At 47.3% G+C, this 8,742-nt stretch overlaps 1 protein-coding gene and 1 pseudogene across 1 annotated transcript in view; both read right to left on the reverse strand.

The window, feature by feature from the left end:
- Window positions 1–8,742, reverse strand: part of RAPGEF1 (Rap guanine nucleotide exchange factor 1) — a gene marked incomplete at its 5' end in the record, with an annotated part of 111,072 nt that overhangs the window by 68,258 nt on the left and 34,072 nt on the right. The gene's annotated exons all lie outside the window — the stretch shown is intronic.
- Window positions 5,612–5,835, reverse strand: LOC112550416 (annotated as a pseudogene).

An 8,742-nucleotide genomic window follows, 5' to 3' on the forward strand; every position in this document is an offset into this window, starting at 1 on the left:
GTGGCGGCACTGGGAGGGGGCTACGTGGGGAGGCTGCAGCCACCCCAGATTTCCCCGCAGCCACACCACTCCTCACTGCCTGCATGCTGCACTGAGGCTGCGCACATGCACGGGCATTTATCAGCCAAATTATCAGCTGCATCGGGCCAATTTCCAATGCAGCCAATGTTCTTTGTATCGGTGCCGATCTGATATCAGACCAACGTATCAGTGCACCTCTAAACAGAAGGCAACTGTCATTCAATACAACAGGCAAAGGCCACTCCTGGAGTGACCCCAATGAAGTCAAGTTCAATTTGGTCAAATATAAGAGAAATTTAAACGTCACGAAAATATGCCTCGTAAGGATTTTACAAAGGTCAGGAAACGTTGTTACTAGGTTTTTCAGTATTTTCCTTGCTTCTGTTCACCAATTCATTTCTGGACCTCGGCCATCACGCAAAAGCATCTAGGCATCACTCTGTCCAAGTAAGACGGTGCCCTTCAGCTGAGTCTCATGCACTAAGCTTATTAACAGGAAGGGATGGCTGTTAGCACCTTTTGTTTTCTAAAATGAGATTCATGGTGTTTTAAAGACTCCTACACACATTAAAGAACTTAAAAATCTAATGCCTGATAGAAAAAGTTATTAATAGGAATGTTTGCCTGAAAAAATGAATGCTTTAAAAAAACCAAAATCACCTGCTTTGACTTATTTCCTTGTCTGAGGTCAGTATGTCATGGCATCACACTTGTGGAAATGAACAAAACGTTACTCACGGGTCAGAGCTTCAGCTGGGAAGTTAGCAGCAGAAAAAGTAAACCCCTGCTTAAAACAAAAATGAATGGACAACCGGATGTAGCCTTATGCCAAGTCCGATACAGGGAAAACTTTCTAACTGTAGAGCAGGTTGGCAGACTAATTCTCCACTTGAACATTTCTTAAAAGTTTCCCATGTGCTGTCAGCTGCTGTTGAATTCCACAGAAGAGGGAAACACTACAAATCATTGACCCTTGCAGACAAAACCAGGCATGCATCAATTGACCTCCTCCAAAGTATCCCTCACAGCAGCTGGCATCCTGACTTAGCAACAACTTGCGTCAATGCTTTGCGTCCATGGTGGGGGCTTCTAACTTTTAAAACCTTGCAGGCCCCACAGAGTGCTCAACGTTGCTGCTGATAGCAATTCCTGGCAGGTGCATGAATGCTTTTGCGCTCTATTTTTGCAGAGGCACCAGTAGTATCTCCTTTGCACATATGCACATGTGCCAAGAGAAGGCATAGCTCAGTCTTAAAAAAAAAAACAAAAAAAACCCAAACCAGGCACATATTGAAATTGCAATAAAGAGTCCAGATGGAAAACGATGTTGGTGGCAATAGATAGCACTGTGGTTTCCTCCGGCACTCATAGAAGAGGACCGTATTTGACAAAGCAGCACTGCTTAAATTCAGATGACGTTTAGTGCGTGCATCCTCTCAAGATGCCCTATTTAATGATCACAAACAGTGCAGCTCATTAGTACTTTGACCTTTCATCTTAAACAAGTGTCTTTCTCTAACCCAACTGTTTACACAATTATATTGCGTTTGCCTTTAAAATAATGGATCACTCTACATTTTCCTAAGGAGCCCGGGTGGGTGGGTGTAGGTGTGGGGGAGGGAGGCAGGGGTTATAAAACAAAGCAGTAACAAGTAGGAAAAAAATACTCTGGCTCTAAGGGAAGTCAGCTGGCAAGGCTTTTAGAAACTCAAGCAAAAGCTACTGGAAAAAGCTTAGCTGTGTAGGACTCAACTAGGTCTTGATCGGCTTTCAAAAATCCATTTTCCTTTACACCCTACAGTGCTGAAACAGCTAACACTTTCTGCAGCTCTCCAGTAAACAGCTCAAAGAGAAGAGCAGACGCTTAAGCATTTTAATGGTGTGCCTTGAAGAGCAGGAAACTAGGCTACAAGGCAGCAGAGGGAGGATAAAACGCTAACCTCCTACACCTTGCTTGCCTATCTACGCTACACAAGCTAGTTGAAATGCTTGACGCTCACTGTCGCTTCTGAAATACCTGCTGAAGTATCACAGACTGTGCTAGGTGATCCGTCCCTTGCAAATGATGGCAGGATGTTGCACTGGTCTCCTTTAGAGCAACACCATCACTGACTTCTTGAACTTTTTACTTTCCCTTTTGGGGCACAGGAATGGGCATTTGATACTCTGGGAGATGGAGGGTTCAAACTGATGCAAGGCTAGAGGGAAATGGCAGGATAATAAAGTTGAATAGAAATTAAAGGGGAAAAAATAATCAAATTAAAGGGTTTCTGTCCCCAAAGGAACTGCTGATTTTCCATCCACTCACACCAAATCTGCCTAAATGTTTCATTGCCGCTCAGATTTGAAATAAAACCCTTCCAAAATTGTTTGCTGTGAAGGGAACTTGTGCCTCTCAGTTTCAGACTGGAAGTTTTAATATGTCAACCTTTTCGCTGCTAATTCCCACCTCCTTTGAAAAAGAAATCTCGCTCTGTTGTGTTTGAACGTGCTCCAGCAGTTGAGTCACGGGCTTGCAGAAGTTTAAAGGCTTGCCTCCCCTAAGTCAGCACGTGTCTGCGCTCCGACCACACACAATATTAGAAAGCTCACGCAACAGGATCGTGCTGCGTCCCCGCTACCATGTACAAGGGGAGCACGTTACAGCGCCCTGCCCTTTCAACGTCTGGCAGGTGTCACAGCACAGTCTGAATGGGAAGGCCAGCGCGAGGTGACACCTTAGCACATGGGCGGACAGGCAATACCACTACCTTGAACACGCTTGTATACTGGCAAACTTAAAACTGATGAAGAAAGAACTGTTGATTTTAAACCACCACGGATTAAGAGGTGCAACAGAAGGCAGAAATAAAATCAGCCTACACGCTCCATGAAGTTATGAAGCAACAAAGCCCTCCTGCTTTAACTGTACCAGAAGGAGAGAGGGAAAAGTTCAAAATCAGCCAAAAACATTCAGCTGCTGGCGAACCCCATCCATTTCACCAGACGGTAGCTTCAAGTTAAAGTGAAAGTTCAACAGATTGATCACTGAAGACCTCTCCACCCCAGCCTCCTCCACCGAGCATGAGAAAGGTGCTGTCAGAAGATCACTTGGCAAGAATATTTAAAAAAAAATAAAAAATTCTATACATCAGAAATAGTCCAAAACAGGTATGGGATTTTTAGAGGTGCTGGTTATGGTGGCAGAAATTAATCATCCAGACGATCAGACTGGGCCAGCAGAAACTTGCAATTAAAATGTTCTACTTGTCTAGCAACTGAATCAAATCAAGCAGACAGCTATTACTAAGACAGACACGCACGCGTGCGCACATGCTCTTCTGAGTTTGCAAAAGCAGAAAACCTCAAAAAAGGTTCAAATTCAGCTTTCCATTTCAAGTCTGGGGTAATGTTTAAAATTCAACAGTTTTTAAACACAAAACTATTCACGAGATGAATTTTTTTTAAAGCCAATCATGTTTGCTAGAAATACATTTTTAAGGGCTGCCTAATAAAAACAGAGAAATCTTTCCTGATGCAACCACAGAGGCAGACTCTGAAATAAATTACGCCGTGATGCTTTACTCGAGAGGTAGCTCAAACATATGGAGATGACAAAAGCAAGCATCAAGGTTTCAGTCGATCCCTGACTAACAAGCAGCCTGAGAGTGCCCAAGCAAAAAAGCTAACTTGGCTTTCTCCCCCCAAACTGAACTTTTACCCCTCCACCCCCACAAAATGGCAAGCGGCAGAAAACAAACCCCAGCCCTTTCACCACTCGATGGCTGTTGCTATAATCTCAAACTCAAATGATTTCTTCCACGCATGCAACGCATTTTAGAGAAAAGAACTGGTTGGGCTGCCTGGGAGGCCACTAATTTAAGGATCCTCAGGACAAACGTAGAAAAATCTGATTCAGACTTGGGGTTGGAGGGTAGTATAATGTGTATGGCTTGTGGTACAAGGGGGAGCGGGGGGAGAGATGAACGTTGCACGACACTTGACCTGAAGGCTTGTAGCTACCTATTCTCACAGCCTTGATGATTGAGAAGAAGAAATGAAGTTCCTCAAGATACCAGTACCCCAAGGGAGGCTGTAAACGACTGAGGAGGTTGAACACAAAGGAGGGCCATGCACATGATTAGAGGTCTGGAGAGCAGGTCATATGAGGACTGTTGAGCCTGGAGAAGAGAAGACTCAGAGGGGACTTGGTGGCAGCCTATATTAAGGGTGTTCATCAGGGCCTGGCAGAGCATCTGTTCACCAAGGCACCCCAGGGGAAGACAACAGACAATGGGCACAAAATGATTAACAACTGCTTCAGATTGGACATAAGGAAAAACTTCTTTACAGGTCAAGTGCCGAGGGTCTGGAACAGGTTCGCCCCAGTCACCCACCCTGGTGATCTTCAAAAAGCATCTTGGATGCCCACCTTGCTGGGATCACCTGACCCCAGCAGTCTTTCCCGTCCAAGCGCAGGGGGCTGGACCCGATGATCTTGTAAGGTCCCTTCCAGCCCCTAACATCTATGAAATTATGAAACACAAAGTCTTCTGTCCACCCACAACAGCTCCACTCAGCTCTTCCTTGGTCTGTGAAGGAAACTGCTTACAGTCATGTTACCTTCCAAGATCACCGGAAGTGGAATAATTACGACATGTACTGCTTGCGTGGTGTTTTCCATTCTCAAAGGGCTGTGGAAATGGCAAAACAGGATCAGAAGACACATTTTGAACCTGCAAATGCTCCATTCCTCCTTCAATGGCCCATGACAGTGCCATGGACCCTTAGACATTATAAGACAGTTTTCCCCAGCGTCTGCCACTAGCCAGAGGAACGGTGGCAAACAGCAGTCATCAAAAAATGAGGGGAGGGCAGGGGAAGAACCGGAAGGAGATTTTAAAATAAAAAGCTAGGGAGGGTCCTACACACACACACCCTAACCTTTGCATCATAGGCAGAGCTGTTTTAATCTGCCCGGGGGTCTCTGCAAGGAACGTGTGAGCTGAGAGAGCTGCCAGGTTTCGGAGGAAGCCGTGGAGCAGGAGCCGCTTTACAATTCAAACAATAGCACTGGAGTGTTAAAGGAACTTTTCCCTTGAACATCACGTCATCTTCTCAGCAGCCAGGCCTTGGAAGCAGGAAGACCGGCTGCCCCTGCTCTTGGCAGTGTAGCGAGTGAGCATAAACCAGGGAGCATTAATGATGTGCAATGACAGCATACAAACTTCTACGGAAAAAAGGAGGCTCAGTTCCCTCCTCAGCTGGCCAGGCAACGCTCAGTGACTCACAGGCTTCATTATTTTTCATGCAGCCCTCTGGGGCCTCCAGAGGAAGCAAAACATTTTTATTTGTCAGAAAACACATTTTGATTTTGATTCCCCCCCAACAAGCAACCATGAATGAGCCATCTCCAGCTGCATGACCCTCGTGTGGAAAAGAGCTCACAGCGTGTGCGAGGAAGCTGAGGGCTGGGCAGGCAGCGGAGCCCACCAGTTGGGCCACGTCTTTTGGCTGCAATGAATGGGACGGGATGATCATCAAAAGCACTCGGGGACATTAGGGTTCGGATGCCCCCTAGTCTTGCTTGCCAAAAGACCAGGGAGTAAGCCGGGGGAAGGCAAAAAAAGCAGTCCCCCATTGCTACAAAATTGGATAGACAAATTTCCTGCATTTAGGGAAACCCGTGGGGGTTAGCCTACCCAGAGTGCAATGGGCACACGAGAACCACAGCGGGGAAGTTGCAGGGGTCAGCATGCCCAGCGGACAAGGGACAGGCCTCACCCTGGGACAGCCACCTTATTGATCATGGTATCTCCACTGCCAGGCACGTAGGATGCCTGCCACAGATCTGGGGAGTACCTGAAGCCCCAGACCAATGGGTCTGGGAAGGAGCATACTCGCCTAGTGGTAGAGCCACACAGACTTGAACAACTGAGCTCTGCTCAGTCAAAATTTGGAACCTGGCTACTGGGCTTTGCCCAATACAGTTCAGAACCGATTTGGCCCTTGAAACTAAATTTTTTTAAAATATCGTCAAAAGCATTAATTTTACAGGGGTATAGGTTGTAGCTGCGTTGGTCTAAGGATATTTATTTATAAGGGTATTTATACCCAAAAGCTTGCAAAGAAGAATTTTTCGAACTATTTGAGTTAGTCTAATAAAAGATATCAGATGTACCCAAAGAACCTTGTCTTCATTTTACAGCACATTCGTTTTGCAACCTTCCAGCCCTTCAACTTTCTATTCCTCTTTATTCAGTTGTGAGTTGCCAGGCTGGGAGAAAAGAGAAGGTGATCCAAAGCAAGCAGTGGATTACCAGCATCCAACCACCTCATGCTTACTAAATATTCTTCTTTTTGCCTGAAGGACTGCATCAGCAATTGCTCTCCCTACATCTGAAATGGTAGGAAGACAGTGGCCATCACCGTGCACAGCAGCCCTACCCAAAAGGTTGGGATAAGCGATAAAGTACAAGTGAACATGCAGGGGAAATTTAGACAGGCAAAAAGTAACTACACAAATCTGAACTGACCCAACATACGAGGGCTTCTTTCTGAAAGGGCTCTTCATGGATGAGAAGGGATCAGGGCCATAGTTTTCTACTTCACCTGAAAGAGCACTACCAGTAGATGTGCTTTGATATCAACTTGCAAGGAAGGATGTGGGGGGAAGCGGGCACGCTAGAAGGGAGGAATAGGCTGCAATTGGGCCTAGACAGGTTACAGGGGTGGGTGGATGAGAACAGGATGGGTTTCAACACTGACAAGTGCAAGGTGCTGCACCTGGGGAGGAAGAACCAGCAGCACACCTACAGGCTGGGGAACTCCCTTCTCATCACTGCAAAGGCGGAAAAGGATCTTGAAATCATTATTGATGCCAAAATGAACATGGACGACAGTGTGGGGACGCAGTCAGGACCGCCAACCGTACCTTGTCATGCATCCGCAGATGCATCTCGAGCAGGTCCAAGGAAGTGATCCTCCCCCTCTATGCGACGCTGGTCAGGCCGCAGGTGGAGTGCTGTGTCCAGTTGTAGGTGCCACACTTTAGGAGGGATGTGGGCAGCATGGAGAGGGTCCAAAGGAGGGCCACCCGCATGATCAGGGGGCAGCAGGGCAGACCCTAGGAGGAGAGGCTAAGGGACCTGAACCTGTTCAGCCTCCACAAGAGAAGGCTGAGGGGGGATCTAGTGGCCGGCTACAAACCAGTCAGAGGGAACCAGCAGGCATTGGGGGAGTCCCTGTTTCCCCGAGCACTACCAGGACTGACAAGAAATAACGGTCACAAGCTGGCAGAGGGTAGATTCACAGCCACAAGTTGATTGGGAGTAGGTTCAGAATAGACATCAGGAGGAGGCACTACTTCACAGTCAGGGCAGCTAGGATCTGGAACCAGCTTCCAAGGGAAGTGGTGCTGGCCCCTACCCTGGGGGTCTTCAGAAGGGGGCTCGATGAACACCTCGCTGGGGTCATGTGACCCCAGTACTCTTTCCTGCCATGGCAGGGGGTCGGACTTGATGATCTGCTCAGGTCCCTTCCGACCCTACCGACTATGTCATTTATTGAATCATTAGCAAATCTTCACCAAGCATCTGGTCAGTCTTTGGCAATTTCCCACTGAAACACTGGCTTTGAACCGCGCCACAAGCCTGCGAGGGAAATGAGACTACGCAAGTGCCAATGTGATTCATGCCTCCTGTGTGCTGGCAACGTTGAAACACAACAAAACATGAGTCAAGCAATCTCCGGTGTCAAACCTATTGGTGCGGTTTGTGCCTTGGTGCCCAAACTGATCCCCAAAACAACAAGCTTTCCAATGCTGCTCTGTTCCTAAGGCACTCATTCGGATTCTTGACTGAAAAACCCCCTCAAACAGCAAGTGCCCAATTGTGAATTACTTAGAAAACAGCTTTGAATGCAGAAATTACAATGGCAGATAGGGAACCTGGATTTTTGCTTTGTTCACCCAATGTGACTTAACACACGGTTCCTCAGCACTCTCCTGGCAGCCCTGAAGCTTTATGAGCATACAGTCAACAGATGACACAATAATGATTCAAACACTAAAAAATAAAGCCCTGCAGGCTCAAATGTGCAGGTGCACACCGTCTCACAACCGTGCAAGGAAAACTTTGAGGCAGAAGGACGATGGCGCATTGCACACTAGCCAAGCAGAGCCACGACGCAGCATTCATTGCCAAGTTCCTTCCACTTGCAACACCTTCTTACTTTCCTTTAATGCATTTATTTACAACAGGGGTGCTCCACCCCCATCCCATGGTGCGCTGTGTCATCCAGCCCGTGGGGCTCCCCACCCTCCAAAAATCGTTGGCAAGGCAGCTAATTGCTGAATTTCTGGACCCCTGATAAACCCTGCAAACTGGACGGCATGGCCCAGAACGCTAGACTGGGCATGCGGGGCTGATCAGGATGACACGGGGTTGACCGGGGCAGTGGAGACTCCATCCTAGAGCACAGGGCTCGATCCAGCCTGCTGCAGACCAACCCTGAGCCCATGGGGAGCAAACGTTTGAGCGTCCCTGATTTAGAGCATTCCTCTATTGCATGGTTTAGGTTTCAGGCACGCTGTTTCAGACAAAAGATTATAACCTGATGTTGCTGGAGCTGTTTATCTGTCTCCAAGGGGACGGAATGATGTCATTGGTGCTCTCTGCAACAGCAATCAGAGCTGCCGTATTTCCAGTGCTTCGGGGAATAACATAATTGCTAACAACCTGC

The sequence above is a fragment of the Alligator sinensis genome, unplaced genomic scaffold (assembly GCF_000455745.1).
Source record: "Alligator sinensis unplaced genomic scaffold, ASM45574v1 scaffold388_2, whole genome shotgun sequence".
In the NCBI taxonomy this organism is placed as follows: domain Eukaryota; kingdom Metazoa; phylum Chordata; order Crocodylia; family Alligatoridae; genus Alligator; species Alligator sinensis.